Below are 17,194 nucleotides of genomic sequence, written 5' to 3'. Positions count from 1 at the left end.
ACTTTACCTCTCCCACCCTGGCTTCCCTCTTTGGGAACCTGCCACAGAGGTACCCCAGGAAACCTTCTCTGATTGCATCCCAGTCTAGCCACTCCTCTCTGGCCAGCCTCCCCAGATTGTACTAATTGTCTGCTCTAATTCCATGTCTCTACCTGTGTTCCAGGTGTGTGCCAATCCTCCTAAACAACCAGAAAGTTTCCTGAGGACAAGATCCAAATCCCATCCTCCCTCTAGTCCTCTTTACTTACTGTCCAGAACAGGGGTGAAAGGTTCTCCGGAAGTCATGGAGGAGGCAAAAAGACTCTTCTGTGACCCTTGAAATCATCCCTCCTAAGGATAGGATCTTTAGTACCTGTCTTTAAATCACTCCTAAGTGGCTTTTCAAATAGTGGGTACCTTACATTTCACATCCTGGCACTGCCCTCAGCTGGGGAAGCTCAGTGCCCAGAATTATCTAATCTTCACTCAATTACTAAGTCAGCCCCATTTCCCCCAGAGGGGCAGAGCTGCTATGAGCCTTTGCCCAGGCCTCTGGGGCAGGTGTCTCTGCGGAGTCAGCACAAAGAAAGCATCAGTCCCCATCATCCCCGTGAGCACTAACATCATGTTGTGAAAGAATATTTAGTATTTCTCATCCAGGAAGATGGAGCAGACATACTTTTTTCTGACACAGCTCTAGCAGAAGAAATGCTGTGAACTTATTACACTTACCACAACTAGAAACCTGGGTATTATATAGAAAACACATATAGGAAGCTCCTAAGGGGGGAGAGAAGAATGTACAGCAGCTAGGGACCTCAGGAGCCAAGGAGGGTGGGATTAACATATACACACTACTGTATATAAAAGAGATAACCAACAAGGACCTACTGTATAGTACAGGGAACTATACCCAACATTTTGTAATAATCTATAGGGTAAAAGAATCTGGAAAAGAATATATATGTGTGTGCACATATAACTGAATCTCTGCTGTACACCTCAAACTAACATGACGTTGTAAATCAACTTTACTTCAATTTAAAAAAGAAAACAGACTGAGAAAACGAAAAGAAGAAATTTAAATCATACAGAGTGTATTCTCTGACCACAACAAATAAAACTGGAAATCAAACATTTTTAAATTTTTTTAAAATAAAATTTCGCCAAACACTTGGAAACTAAACAACATACTTCTAAATAACCCATGGGTCAAAAAAGAAGTCTCAAGGGAAATTTTTTTAAAAACATCTTATTTCCAAATAAGGTCACATTCAGAAGTACTGGGTGTTAAGTCTTCAACATATCTTTTGTGGAGGACACAGTTCAACCCACAACAGCAGTCAAAAGCACAATCAAGCAAACAAAACCCTCAACCTAAGTTTCACACTTTATACAAAAATTAACTCATAATAGATCACAGACTTAAACTTAAAAGGTAAACCTAAAACCATTTAGGAGAAAATCTTCAGGCTCTAGGGCTACGTATATCCAGGGAAAACCATAATTTGAAAAGGTACACGCACCCTGATGTTCTTTGTAGCACTATTTACAATAGCCAGGACATGGAAGAAACCTAAATGCCCATCAACACATGAATGGATAAAGAAGATATGGTACATATGTACACAATGGATATTACTCATCCATAAAAAAAGAATGAAATATACTATTTGCAGCAACATGGATGGACCTATAGCTTGTCATACTGAGTGAAGTCAGACAAAGAAAGACAAATATATGATACTGCTTATATGTGGAATCTTAAAAAGTGGTACAAACGAACTTATTTACAAAACAGAAATAGAGTAACAGATGTAGAAAACAAACTTACGGTTACCGGGGGAAGTGGGGAGGGGAGGGATAAATTGGGAGATTGGGATTGACATATACACACTACCATAAATAAAATAGATAACTAATATGCACCTACTGTGTAGCACAGGGAACTCTACTCAATAATTTGTAATGACCTACATGGGAAAAGGGTCTTAAAAAGAGTGGATATGTGTATATGTATAACTGATTCAATTTGCTGTACACATGAAACTAACACAACATTGTAAATCAACTATACTCCAATAAAAAATTTTTAAAAGATTAAAAAAAGAGAGAATAAGCAATGCAAAAGGCAAAATAGACATCTGGAAATGTTGCTCCGATAATAAGAAAGAAACACCAATTAAAATAAGGGGATATTGTTTTACCACCAAATTAGAAAATGTTGATTATTTAGTACTGGCCAGGGAACAATGACAAGGACTTTCTTATAAAATGGCACTACTTTCTGAGGGCAGTTGGACATTAGAAATCAGGAACCTTAGAAAGACATTGTGTTTGATCAAGTATTCTTTTCCTACTTCTAGAAATTTGTCATTTATTTTTTGGGGCAGAAAAGGAAATACAGCAAAAGATGTTTATCTGGGTAAATTGTGTTCTTTTCACTTTAATGTATTTTTTTTAAACTATGCCACATATATAAATTACATTTTTTTTTTAAAAAAAGAGCTCTTTGTGTATCAAAAACAGGATCCATAAAAGGAAAAAATCAATAGATTGGACTTCATCAAAACTGAAAACTTTGCTCAGCAAAAGACCACGTTAAGAAGTTAAAAAGACAAGTTACAGACTGGGAGAAATTATTGTATCTCCAAACTACATATCCAGCAACGGATTAGTATCTAGAATACATAATGGACTCTCAAAACTCAACAATCAAAGAACAAACAGCCTCATTAGAAAATGAGCAAAAGAGATGAGAGACATTTCACTGAAGAGGATGTACAGATGGCAAATAAGCACTTGAAGAGATTTCCAATATTATTAGCCATTAAGGAAATATAAATTAAAACCGCAATGATCTATCAGAATGGCTAAAATAAAACTTAGTGACAACACCAAATGCCGACAAGGATTCAGAGAAACTGGATCACTCAAACATTGCTAGTAAGGAGGGAAAATGGTACAGCCACTCTGGAAAACAGCTGGGCAATTTTGTAAAAACTAAATATGCAACTATCCTACATGCCAGCAATTACTCACCTGGGCATTTAGCCAAGAGAAATAAAATCTTATCCTCACACAAAAACCTGTACACAAATATTTATAGCAGTTTTATTTGTGGCAGCCAAAAAATACAAACAACCCGAACGCTCTTCAGCAGGTGACAAACTATGGTCCGTCCACACCATGGAGTACTCCTCAGCAATGAAAAGCAACAAACTATTGGTACGTGCAACCACCTAGATGAATCTCCAGAGAAGCGTGCTGAGTAAAACAAGCTTCCAGACTGTATCATTCCATTTATACAACATTGCTGAAATACAGAAATGGAGAACAGATCAGTGGTTGCTAAGGGTAAAGGCAAGGGAGGCAGGGTGTCATGGGAGGGCAGTGAGTGTGTCCACATAAAGACAACATGAGGGATCATTGCGATAATGGATACGTTCTGTACCGTAATTGTGTTAATGTCAGTATCTTGGTTGTGTTATCATCTTGCAGTGTTTATTGAGCACTTACTATGTACCAGGTACTTTTCTGAGCTCATTAATCCTCAGAATAACACTCTTCAGGAGGTACAATTAACATACACTTTTTATAGATAAGGAAACTGAGGCACAGAGAGGTTGTCACTCGGATAAGGTCACACAGCTGGGAGGAGGGAATGGAAGCCAGGCAGTTCACTGTAGAGCCCAGCGCTTAACCACTACAGCCTGAAATCTTTTTAAAATAATCCATTTCCCTGATCCTGGGATTCTTATTCAAAAGGTCCGGGGCAGGGCCTGAGCTTGTAGAGTTTCTTACCGCTGCTCACACTTTTTTCTTCTGAGCCTGAATCACTCTCAGCGGCTCTGCCTTTTAAGGGCACAACCAGGAACATATGATTTCTGCTGGCATTCTACTGTCCAGAACTCAGTTTCATGGCCACAATTATTTGCCAAGGAGGCTTGAAAATGTCCTCTTTAGGACATGTGCTCATCCACAATTTCTGTTTCTATAGAAGAAGAGGAGAAAAGACACAGGGGCACCAACAACAGGCTCGGGCGCACTCTGTCTGCTAGATAAACACTCTCGTCCCTATAACACTCCACTGCTTAACCTACATGACGGAGTCCAAATCTTTTTGTCTCGGACTGAGTGGGTTCTCAGGACATGGATGTTTCAGTATTAAAACAAGGAATATCCCAGGAAAACAGAACCACAATCTACCCAGAAAGCCTCTCATCTCAGGATCTGGTCTCACCTACCTCTCCTACCACTTCCTCCAAGCTCCACCAGCCCTCATGTCCTTGAAAGAGCCCAAAGAGCCAAGCTCTTGCCAATCTTGTCATTTATCAGCCAGTATTTATTGACCTCCTACTATATGCTTGGCTCCGGTCACAGGGGATATGACAGCTCTATGTAAAACACCGCCCTCCCCTTGGCTAATTCATCCTCAGCTTTCAGCTTTCAGCTTCCAGGGCTCGTCATCAAAGAGGTCTCCCGGGCTTCCCATCAAAGAGGTTAAGAATCCGCCTGCCAGTGTTGGGGACACGGGTTCAATCCCCGCTCCAGGAGGATCCCACATGCCGCGGAGCAATTAAGCCCATGTGCCACAGCTACGGAGCCCACACTCTAGAGCCCGCTCGCCACAACTACTGAGCCCATGCACCGCAGCTACTGAAGCCTGCAAGCCTACAGCCCGTGCGCCTCAATAAGAGAAGCCACCGCAATGAGAAACCCGCTCACCAAAACGAAGCGTAGCTCCCGCTCACCAGAACCAGAGAAAGCCCATGCACAGCAACGAAGACCCAATGCAGCCAAAAATAAATAATAAAATAAATTAATTAATTAGTTAAATAAATCTTTAAAAAAAAAAAAAAGAGGTTTCACTGTGCTCCTAGTCTGACCCCTTGCTCCTGGCATGCACTTCCCGAGACCGCACTTACATCACTGTACTCTGATCACTCATTCGCTTACCTGCCTTCCCAGTAGACAGAGGTCTTGACCACCTCTTCGTACCTGTGTCAAAGAAGAGAGTCTAGCACATGGTGGGTGCTCAGTAAATAATTGCCAACTGAATGCTGCCTCCCCAGGGACCCAGAGCTTGCTCAAACAAGGCTCCATGCCCATCCTCTCCCTGGCCATCTTCCCTCCTCCAAGGGCTCAGAACAGAGCTCACAACAGGGAACTGGTGAGACTCCCTCCAGACCCAACATCACTGAACCCCATGGGACGCTGGGCTGGGAACAGCTTTCTGGGTGAAGCAGGAGACCAAGCTACGGAGTTGCCCTTGTGACCTGAGCCCCGAGGCTGCTGCTCCCACTCCACACCCTCTGCTCATTCACCTGATAACATCCTCATAACAATAACAATAGCAACGCTATTACCCCTTAATCAGGGGATAATGACACCAGCTAGACAGCCAAGCAAGGCTAGAGGACCTGACATTAATTATGCTCAAAAACAAAAGCTGAGTCTTCCCAGTAAAGAGGCAAAGTAAGGGTCATCTTTGCCTCCCAAAGCTAAATAGAAATAACATACCTTTCCATCAGCCCAGGTAACTGAGCAGAGAGAACAGAAGGTGAGCAGGTGTATATGTGCATGTGTGTAAGTTGCAGGGCGGTGACTGGGGGGTTAAAAGTACTCAGGGCCCATCTGGTTAGTGCATAACGTTCCCAAACAGAATGAATTTCCCATGAAGTTTATTGGAAAGTGTGGCGGGGAGGGAGCGGGTTAAGGGGGCGTGAAGGTAGAAGTAGGCAACTCTTTAAAAGGAAACCTCAGATACGAGATCTTCTCCATAGACAGCGGGGCGGGGGGCGCCCAGGGCTCTGCTGACACCATTTCTAGCCCCGCAGGTCACCCTGCATGTCTGTTCCAAACGGGACTCCCCCTGGAGTGTGGTCCTAAGATACCGTCACGTCCCTTACATTTTGATATTCATCCCTAAAGAAGGAGAGACCCAGGAACTCAGCCCACTCTCTCCAGGTGGATGATCCCCACTGGCTTCCCCGGGGGAAGGGGTGGGGCCGGGCTGGCACGCCTGCATCCTCACCTCCCTGTAGATCTTCTCCTCGCCTCCCACCTTGGGCGAGCATCTAGGATCTGTGACTCTGTGGGAGGCCTGATGCCCCAGAATGAGTCAGAGGGGGCTTTAGAAAATCAAATCAGAACAAGTGATTGATAAGCCACGGCTGCCGATTCCTGGGGTGATGCCTAACACTCCTGAACGTGGATGACAGAAAGTTGACACTCATGACAGCAAAGGGGGTGTGCCCATGCCCGCACGTCAGGACTGGAACAGAAGGAACACGTTTGCTTCTGCACGACAGAAGGGGCCAGCGTGGACTAAGATCGCTACGGGGATACAGGGCAAGGCAGGGAGGAGGGTGACAGACCTCCCGCAGGCCCATTGAGAAGGGTTTCCTATGGGGCCCCACTTTGGATGTATTAAAAAAAGAAAAGAAAAATAACTTATTTTGACCCAGGGGGCTGTTTCCAAATTGCCAAAGAAAATAAAAGGTGGGAGTAGGGCCAGAGCAGGTATGTACACCGCAAAATACTCAGGTCGATGGACACCACCTCAGGGCCAGAAGATTCAACTTTGCCTCTGGGTGGGAGACCTACAAGTTTCTGTGCCCTGAGCTGGAGCCCCAGGTGCTCCTCAGACTGGACCCCTCATTTCTCGCACTAGCATTTGCACCTCCAGAATTCCCAACTTCAGATCCACACTCTTGGGAGCTTCACTGGTCCCTGCAGACCCCAAAGCCCTGGACACAGACCCAGATGGTGCACGGGATCCTCTGAGGGTGCCGCCTCCCCTCACAGAAACGCTGCCCCCCGAGATGAAACCAGACAAGGCTGCCCCAGAAGCAGAGACTGTGCCTGACACCACGGCTGTAGAGAGACAGAGGGAGGGCCAGGGCAGCTCTGCGCATCCCTTCTGGGTCCCTGAACACCCATCCTGAAGGCAGCCCTGAGGGGCATCTTCCTGAAATGTCCACAAAGGAACGATGCCTCCCACACACAGAGTGAGGTCAGGGCCCCAGGCCCCCCGGCCTCCTAGCGGAGAGCTCCTCCCTCCTTGTCTCAGGAAGGGGGAAGGTTGACTCCTGCTGGGCCAGCAAAGGAGAAGCTCCAGGTACTCACAGTAGCTCACACTGCTGGCGACTCCTCCAGACAGCCTGTTGGCAGGAAAACCATCAGAATTATCAGTAAATCCTCTGAAGGGGGCTCAGAGGAGGATAATTTCTAGAAGGAAGGATACCCTAGGTCTGATAATTTGGCATTAAGTCTCACTCTAGGAAACACCTGAGCCCCAGAACTGCATCAGTTCCCACCTGGAGTAACAAAGGCGCTGTCCTCAGTTTCCCTGCTAATGCCCCTGACCCTCAGTGGGCTCATCGCCACGGCGCTGGACTTCCGCAACTTCTCCTCCCTCCCCGGGTCCCCTCAGCCCTAGAGTCCTTCCCCACCCTTTCCCAGCCTGGGCTGAGTCCAGCCATGCTGCCCTGGTCAAAACTAAGAAAAGCTATGCCTTTTTTCTCTGTCTCTCTCAAAGGCAGGGAAACCGCCCCGCTTTTCCCTTTGGTCCAGAGGTCCAGAGGGAAAGTTTGGGCAAGTTTGGCGAAGTTAAGGACTCCAGCATACAGGGCTGGGATCTGTGCTAATGGTGTGCACTTTGGACAAAGGTCCCGCCTGGACACCAGCCCCCACCGCTGACAAATCTCAGGTGATGTTTCAGGAATGAGTTGATGAATTGTCCCATTATACAGATGGGAAGGCTGACACAGGGTTACTATTGGTGGACACTAGCCCAGCCCCTCCATCTGGCTCCCGCACGTGCTCTCCCCATCTTCAGCAGCTGGCGGTAGGCGGCGATCTCCACGTCCAGGGCCAGCTTGGTGCTCATCAGCTCCTGACTCGCGAAGCAGCCAGGCCAGCCCCTCCTTGGACTGCTGCCTCCACCTCAGCCAACTTGTCCTGGGCATCTTGGAGGGCCATCTCGCCCTTCTGCTCTGCCCCCAGGATGATGTCTTGCAGGGCAGTACTCTGCCAAGGCCAAGAGCAAGCAGTAAGTGGGCACAGAGACCAGGCACCTACCTAAACCTAGCTGTGCTTCTCTCTTGCCTACCTTCCTAATTTATTGTGGAAGGTGTGAGGATGCAAGAAGTGGAAGTATCATAACCTCACCTCCCAAAGGCTACCACTTTCAAGCCGGTGCCCCACCTGCTTCCTAAGATTGGCGATTTCTGTTTGAAGTTTCTGCATGGCTCAGCTCAGCTCACTGACCTCCATCCTAATCACCTTGAGGTCATCACCCTTCCTCCCAGCAGGGACCTGGAGCTCCTGGTACTGGAACCAGGAACAGACAAGAGTGACAAGGTAACACAGCGAGAGTCAATCCCAGCGGTCCTCACACCCGACCTCTAAACCTCCTTCAACTGGGACTCTGTGTCCCGCCCAGTCTGGTCACTGTGGGAGAAAATAACCTGTAGAGGAGACACATTCCTGTCTACTGGGAAGATACGGTCTAGCTAAAGAAACAAAACATTCCCACACAGCATAGATGTGTAATTATCAGAGATCACCGAGCCAAATCCTGGAATGGAATACACCTCTGGTCTGTCCTTCCCAGCCAGACCTTGAAGGGAGAGACTAGCATCAGGCAATCTGTAATAGGAGGAAGGCTCCAAATGTTTCCTGTGTGGACCTGGAAAGATAATTTCCATCAAAGAACCACCTTATATTGTGTTCTACTCGAAGGGCATTAGGAAAGTCAGAGTTTCTAAAGATGTGCTTTTGTAGGCAGGGGGTGGGAAGGCAGTTGGGATCGTGTGCAGGTAGAAGGAAGCTGGCCCAGCTGAAACACAGGCCACCACATGGAGTGAAGCGCTGACTGTCCTGGTTAGAAAGCTGTCTTGGCGTCTCTAACTGTGTCTGGGTCTGCAGAGTTGAGCTGGCTCCCCCAGATAGGACTGGCAAGTCCCCAGGAAGCCAGAGCCCTAGTCACGTCCACTGGTGGCTGAGCCAGAGTCTTTCACAGGTGGCTTCCCCACTAATCTCCAGGACAGGACATATGAGGTCAGACAACCATACCAACCACAGGGCCAACGGAGCAGGGCAAGCCCGATTGGCAGGGGTGGGATCCTTACATGCCCTCTGGGAATAACCAGCCCAGGACATTTCTCCAGGTGGACACCTCAGCCTGGTGCTGGGCCTCAGCCTCAGCCTTGCTCCTCGGGGCGGTCTCATCATACTGGGCCTTGACCTTGGAGAGGATGCTCTTCAGGTCCAGGTACCGGTTGCCGTCCATGGAGACAGCCACCTTGGTGTCGTTGAATGTCTGCTGTACCTGGGCCAGCTCCTGTGCAGCAGGGCAGGCATCAGTCTTCCAGGAAACACTCAGGACCCAACTTTTGGGGCTCCCAGTGCCACCTCACGAGGCACCCCATGGACGCTCAGGGCAGCCAGGGAAGTTTCTCCCCCTTCCTTGCTTTTCCAAGCATCCCAGGGGCTCCCAGGGAGCTTCGACCCCACCCAAACTTACAGCGCCATAGAAGACTTGGAGGAATTCAGTCTCCTGATGTAGGGCACGTCTTTGGTACTGAGGTCCACCTTGACCAAGCAGATGCTGTCCACATCCTGAAAGAAAAGAGGCATCAGACCACAGTGGGCTGAAGGAGCTTTACCTGCACCGTCAGAATGCCAGCCGGAGAGTAAATATCAACAGGGCTGCTCTGAACCATCTAAAAACTAACCAAGTGGGGACAATGTCAAGTGGATTTGTAACCTAGCGGTGATACTCTTGAGAAGTTGAAAACAGGACTTCTGAGCCAGAAGTCAGGGTTGCCATCATTCTTACAATGTCTTGTAATCTTGCACTCAGCACAGTGCCGATGCAGAGGTTAACTGGGGTCCACAGATGAGCACACTGAGCCCAGCGCAGAGCAGGGTGAGGAATCCCAGAACTGAGACCTGGTGGGGAGAGCCAGCTGCCTCTCACCTTCTTCAGCACCACAAAGCCATTCTCAGCCTCTGTCCTGCTGTTGATTTCTGCTTCATATCTGGTGGGATTTAGTAGGTAAGAATACTGTTGTATCCAAAGATACTCCCTTTTCTCTGCTCTCCTACACCCCTGCACGTACATCAACAAACAGATCCACAAGGAGAAAAAAAAAAAAAAGAAACAGAAAGAGAGCCCAAGGATTCCTGGAAAGAGAGGCCAGTTCTATGCCATAGCGCTTCTTTCAGACATGGACCCAGGAGCCTCAGGGATTTTGGCCGAACACCACCTTCACCTGCTCACTCACTTCTTCCTGTATCCCTCCACGAAATCCTGGCTGTTCTTCAGCTCTGCTTGCCGCCTGGTCTTCTCTGCCATGAACTTGTCCACCTGCCTCCCGAGGTTGCCGAGGTAGCCCTCCAAGAGGGGCTCCAGGCCAGGGATGCGGACGCTGGCGTCCAGCTGCCACTTGGTTTGCAGCACCTGCTTCTGCTGCTCCAGGAGCTGCACCTGCAAACAGGAATGCCAAGGGCTCAGCCCCAGCGGACAGCAGAGTGGGCCTGAGAAGCTCTTGCTCGCCTGGCAAGAGTGACAAGTGATTCCAGCTTGGCATCCATTCCGAACATGCTATGATACAGGTTTGGTAGCCCTATTATCTGGAGGAATTTCAGGTATGTATATACGGCCAATTGTTTACAGCAGTGACGCTCAAACTCTAGAGAGTGTTAAAATCAATCACTTGGAAGGTTATAAGGAACACGGAAGCCCAGGATTCTTGGTATAGGAGAGGTTCTATGCCTTTGTATGTTTAACTAAGTTCCCTAGTTCATTCTAATGCCCACAAAAGTTTGGGAGCCAGTGGCCTAGATCATTCAAGAAGAGACTCATTAGTGAGCCAGCAAAATATCTCACTCTCAGGAATGCTCTCTCTCCCAGTAGCCACAGCTATTTGATGTGGACAAAATGTTCCCTTTCCTCACCCTTCTCACAGTTTTCACGACATTGCAAGAGACAGCAGCGCTAAGTAGCAAAAGAGAAGAGTTAACTGGTGATGAGTATCTCGATTTTATTGAAGACCTGCAAGTCTCCTCCCCTGCTCATCCCGCCACTCCCACCCCCATCTCACAGCACAGCAGCCCTTCTGAGGCGAACAAAGGAAGAACATAGTTTATTTTCCCCCCAAGCCACAGCTTTAATCAAGCAGGAACCCGGTACCATTTCCTACCTTTTCTTTTTTCACCTTTATTGAGGTATAATGGACAAATAAAATTGTAATCCATTTAAAGTGTACAACATAATGGTTTGATAGATTGTGAAAGGATTCCTACAAGTTAACACACCATCATCTCATATATTAGCCTTTTTTTTTCTTTTTTTCTTTTTTTGTTGAGAGCACAGTTTCTACTCTCTTAGCAAATATCAATTATACAGTACCTATGATTAACTATACTCACCACGAAAGAACACAGTTTCTTAATGCACCGTCTACACTGGTAAGACTGCCCTAAACCCAGAGCTCTGGGCACATTCACTAATTCTGCTTTACTTTTTCCTGGTTTCTCCTTATTTTCTCCCAACTCCAGTCTATGCAATAGTGCTAACCCATAGCCGCTCCTCCCTAAGGAAGAGCACCCGGAGACGGACTAGACAGGACTGGAGCATCCCCCGCAGACAATCCTAAGCACCCCATTGGTGCAAACTCAAGATGCAGCCTTCCTGCCCCCCTTACCTTCCCCAGGGCTATTCAGAGTACATCTCAATCCAAAGCTGCTCCAAGAGCAGTCTGGTGTAGCTAGTATAAGAAGTCTGGCCTCCTTTCAGTGTTAAGACTAGAGGAGATCTGAAAGTCAGGTGTTCTCAAGGCTATGAACATTGTTCACACTCCCAGCCTGGCCAACAGAATTTAAAAATCAGCTGGCCAACACTATGGAAAACAGTATGGAGGTTCCTTAAAAAACTAAAAATAGAACTACCATATGATCCAGCAGTCCCACTTCGGGCATGTTTGCGGAAAAGATGAAAACTCTAATTTGAAAAGACACAGGCACCCCAATGTTCATAGCAGCACTGTTCACAATAACCAAGACATAGAAGCAATCCAAGTGTCCATCAACAGACCATTGGTTCAAGAAGATGTATATATATATATATACACAATGGAATATCAGCCATATGCAGCAACATGGAAGGACCTAGAGAGTATCATACTGAGTGAAGTAAGTCAGACAGAGAAGGACAAATATCATATGATATCACTTATATGTGATATGTAAAAAATAATACAAGTGAATCTATATACAAAACAGAAACAGACTCACAGAGACAGAAAACAAACTTATGATTACCAAAGGGGAAAGGTGGGGAGAGGGATTAAATTAGCAGTGTGGACTTAACAGACACAAACTACTCTACATGAAATAAATAAGCCACAGGGATTTACTGTATAGCACACGGAACTATGTTCAATATCTTATAATAACCTATAATGGAAAACAATCCGAAAATATACACATATGTATAACTGAATCACTTTGCTATACACCTGAAACCAACATGATATTGTAAATTAACTATACTTCAATAAATAAATAAACAAATAAATAAATGAACAAGTAATCAGCTGGCCAAATCATCTGCATTGGCCCCACAGATCTCCTGAGGTTCAGATCCAGTCTCCCAGAGAGTTTTGGAGAACATGAAAAACAAAGTGGCTACCTTCCACCAGGGCCAAATTTATGAGACAGGGACTGAACTAGTTGACCTCAGATAATCTAGATCTAAATTAACCAATAGGATAGCCCCTAGCCACAGGTCCCTGGAGTTATCCCGGCCTGGCTTTCTGACCTCCAGGCATCGACTCTTACCTTGTCAATGAAGGAGGTGAACTTGTTGAGTTCCTTGATCTGCTCTTGTTCCTGCTGCTTCACCTCCTGGACCTCAGGGTCGATGCTTACATCCAGAGGTTCCAACAAGCTTTGTTTGGTTACAACTTCCTGGATGCCTCCAGGACAGACTGCTGGACCTACAGACCCCAGGCCCCCAAAACTATCGCCGAGGCCAAAGCCCATCCCACCAAGGCTGCCCACCCCAAAACGCCCACCCCAATAGCTCCCCAGACTGCCGCCATGGCCCAGGCCTCCAGCTACATTGGTAGAGATGCTCTTGCTCCCATCACGGCTAATGAGACTTCAGCTACTGTACCCTCCCAGCCCGGCATAGCCTTGGCAGTGGCCGCTGCTCTTGCAGACCAACAGCGAGCTTCCTGTTCCTCTCCAGCACCCTCCCGGCAATATGGCTGAGCCACTGTTGAAGCTTCCACTCTGGCACCTCAAGGCATAGACCTGCCTGTTCATGGTGACTCAAGTGGAGCAAGTGACACTGAGGGGAGAGAAGAAGATGTTTCCCTGCTGGGGTGCAGAGAGCTCCCCTTATATATCTCCTGGAGTTGGCATCTGGCCAAGGATAGGTTCATGGGTTTGGCTTCCCTGAAGCTGAAAGTGACAAGAAAATAAATCACACCATCTACTTGGGAACAGTGTGTCAAATGATTATTGCTTAGTTAGCAGGGTTTTCTTATTATTGTTTACTTATCAACAATCTGCTGACCTAGGCAATACAAGACATGTACGATTATACTCCCAAATCTCTCAGATAGGATGTTTTCTGGGACTGTTGGTATTTCAACGCTTTTAGTTTCTACCAGAGTGGTATTGAACCTGGAGATACATTGGCTAGAATCTTAGGACAGCAACGCTGATGAATTAGAAACTGATACCTAGAAAGAATTGTGATTCAGAGATACCCACTCAATGGAGTTTTCTATATTTAGTGGGAGTTGCTTCCGCCTCTCAACTGCACCCCACCTCCAAAATATATATATGTATGTCTGTATGTGTGTTTTCCCAAAACAAATGTCAGAAAAAGAATAGAGAATACTTAAATAAATATATAGAGAGTACCTCAATAAAGATATAAGTAAACAAATAAATAAATGTATAGATATTATATATCTATCTATATAAAAATTATATAGATAAAAATGATGGTTACAAGGTTTATGCAAACATAAAAAATTTTCTGTTTTGTTGTTAAGTGAGAAAAGAGAAATCAAAATTGTATAATCACTATGGCCACTAAATCCTAGGCACAGAAAAAGGAAGGCCTGGAGTAAGACTGGAGATAGAGTTTGAGCATAGCTGAATATATATACATATATTTTAAACTGACTAAAGTTAAATATTTCAGAAAAAAATGTTCCACATGTATATATAAAATGATAGTTATTTATATTATTGTTGATTTCAAATTTTTTCATCTTTCTGTTTTTCCACGTTTGAAACAATGAGCAGGTATTACTTTTATGATAGAAGCAATTAAGCCCTCTAAGGCACCAAACTCCTCTGCAGGGAAGTGAAGCATCCTTTCCTTGAGAAAACACTCAGGCAGGCCAAGAACCCTGATCCCTTCTTTTGATCACTCCACAGCTAGGAAGGCAGCCACCTGAGGAAATATTCTGGACTTGGGTTCCACTCACTACATTTCACCCAGGCCAGGAGGATGCCGGTGATCACACTGACTAGGGGTCCCATCTTGAACCCTGACTCCTCCTCCTCCTCCTCTTGAAGCCGCAGGCCTGGCGGGAGTCACACTGTACACCTGCACACACACGTGCACTGGCAGGGCTCAGCCACCTCTCTTAGTTGGTCTCCTTCTCTGGATTCAGGCCAAGAAGCCGAGATATCTCCCCCACCCAATAATCCTGTACCCTCCCTGCTCCGGCAAGCCTCAGTAGCAGGCCCCACCCATTGCGTGAACACCTTAATCTGATCACCGGGAGGCAATCCAGGCAAAGGAGAAAAACAAAGCAGGGGAGAGGGAAAATGACGTGGAATGTAAGATCAGAGCCTTGATTTTTCATTCCAGCTCCAATACTTCTTAGTTTTATGTCTGTGGGTTTTTCAATTTCAGTCTGGTCCCCTGTCAAATGCGGTGATAATAACACCTTCCCTTGTTACTTAACCAAGATGTCCACATCTTTTTCTAGTAGCAATCTCATTTAATCCTCACAGTAGCACTATCAGGTCGGTATTATCTTCATTTTTTTAGAAGTGGAAACTAAGATGCAAAGGATTAAGTACTTTGCCCAAATGATCCAACTAGTTATGTAGTGGAGGCAGGATTTGAACCAAGGCTGACTAGTTCCAGACTCAATACATAAATGTTGAATTGAATCCGATATTGAATCCATAAATACTGAGGAGATTTGAATTGGAAGGCCTGTTGGGAGATGGTGAACTTTGAGCAGGTTTTGGAGGAAGTGGGAAGCAGAGACAGAAGGTGTTCTTTACAGAGACACTGGGGGACCTCACAAGACCAGCCTGCCCCACTAGACATGAGGGTTGAGAAAGAGGGAGTCTGAAATGGGTCACAGAAAGCTACAGGGTAAGAATGAGACAAAGGTGAGAGGCCAGGTCAGGCTGAAGAGATTATGACAAAATGACAAGAAGAGGAATTGTGGGTTCCCAGGCAAGGGAAAAACTTGTCTGTGCAACCCTCTCTATTTTTTTCTCTTCCTCCTTAGGGTTTCATTCAACAGAAACTATTTGTGACCATTAGGTAGACAAAGATTCCTTAGGACACCAAAGGCCCAAAATATTTTAAAATACTGATCAATTGGAATTCATCAACATTAAAAAGTTATACTCTTTGTAAGATGCCATTAAGAAAACATAAAAGGAAGCCACACACTGGGAGAAAATATTCACAATGCGTATATTTGACAAAGGACTGTTATCCAAAATATACAAAGAACTCCTGCAACTCAAGAATAGGTCAAGCCATCCAATAAAAATCTGCACAAGCTCTGAACAGATCCTTCCCAAAAGGTGTACAAATGGCCAATACTCACAAGAACAGATGCTGAACATCACTAGCCATCAGAAAAATGTTATTAAAATGACAATGAGATAATACAAACAACCATTAGAATGACAAAGACTGAAAATCCCCATTGTTGAAGAGGAGGTGGAGCTACCAGGATGCTCATATGTTGTTGGTGGAAATGTAAAACCACACACTCACTTTGCCTAGGAGTTGGTGTTCTGGGTCCTCTGGTAGATGTATATTGAACTTTATAACAAAATGCCAACTTGTTTTCAAATGTGTCTGTACAATACGCATCTCCAACAGCAGTGTGTGAGAGTTCCAGTTGCTCCACATCCTCTCCAGCATTTGATATTGTTTGTTTGTTTGCTTTCTTGCTTGTTTATTGCTTGCTTGCTTTCTTCAGACATTCTAATAGGTTGGATAGGTATCTCACTGCTGTGGCTTCAATTTGCATTTCCCTAGTGACTTACACTGTTAAGTATTTTTTCATGTGCTTATTTACCATCTCTGTCTCTTCTCTGAAGAAGTGTCTGTTCAAATCTTTTGCCTATTTTCATTGTTTTTTTTTCTTATTACTGAGTTTTGAGAATTATTTATGTATTCTAGCTACAAGTTCTTTATCAGATATGTGCTTTGCAGATATTTTCTCTCGGACCACGGCTTTTTAATTCCTTTTACAGTGTCTTTCACAGAGAAGTTTTTAATCTTGATGAAGTTTAATTTTTTAATCATTTGCTCTTATGCCTCATGATCTGGGTGTTGTATCTAAGAAGTCTTTGCCTAACCCAAGGTCACAAAGAATTTCTCTTACGGTTTTTATTTTTTTATAATGTTTATAATCTATTTCTGACTCTCTATTCTATTTCATCAATCTCTGTGTCTGCCCTTTAACCCAACACCATACTGTCTGGATTACAACAAAAAGTCTTGAAATCAAGTAGTCTGAGTCATCCCACTTTTTTGTTTTCAAATTTTGGTTTTGGTTAGTTCATGTACTTTGCATTTCTGTATGCATTTTGAATAATCTCATCAATTTCTACAAAAAAATCTTATTGCCACCTCGATTGGGATTTCATCAGACATATAAATTAATTTGGGAAGAATTGACATCCTAACAATATAGTCGGTCCTCTGGGACTAGAGGATTGGTTCCAGGTCACCTGGGGATACCAAAAGTTGAGGATGCTCAAGTTCCTTACAGTTGGCCCTCTGTATCTGCAGGTTCCACATTTGTGGGCTCAACAGACCGCAAATGTGGAACCTGAGGATATGGAGGGCCAACTATACGAGTCTTGCAATCCATGTACATGGTGTATCTCTCCATCTATTTAGGTCTTCTTT

The 17,194-nt window shown here is 45.2% G+C and overlaps 1 long non-coding RNA gene and 1 pseudogene across 1 annotated transcript; both read right to left on the bottom strand.

Moving 5' to 3' along the window:
* Nucleotides 1-3,085: 3,085 nt before the first annotated feature.
* Nucleotides 3,086-7,395, bottom strand: LOC130833306 (uncharacterized). The gene is made up of 4 exons (XR_009048453.1): nt 6,017-7,395; nt 4,939-4,980; nt 3,784-3,973; nt 3,086-3,295 (listed from the first exon to the last, which is right to left on the bottom strand). It is a non-coding gene; the product is annotated as an uncharacterized LOC130833306 (long non-coding RNA).
* Nucleotides 7,396-7,458: 63 nt separating this feature from the next.
* On the bottom strand, nt 7,459-13,320 carry LOC130834081 (keratin, type II cytoskeletal 1-like; annotated as a pseudogene).
* Between the last annotated feature and the right edge of the window lie 3,874 nt (nt 13,321-17,194).

This window comes from Hippopotamus amphibius, chromosome 12, assembly GCF_030028045.1.
Source record: "Hippopotamus amphibius kiboko isolate mHipAmp2 chromosome 12, mHipAmp2.hap2, whole genome shotgun sequence".
Lineage (NCBI taxonomy): Eukaryota > Metazoa > Chordata > Mammalia > Artiodactyla > Hippopotamidae > Hippopotamus > Hippopotamus amphibius.
Note: the sequence above shows the minus strand (reverse complement) of the source record. Positions and strands in the feature narration are given on the sequence as shown.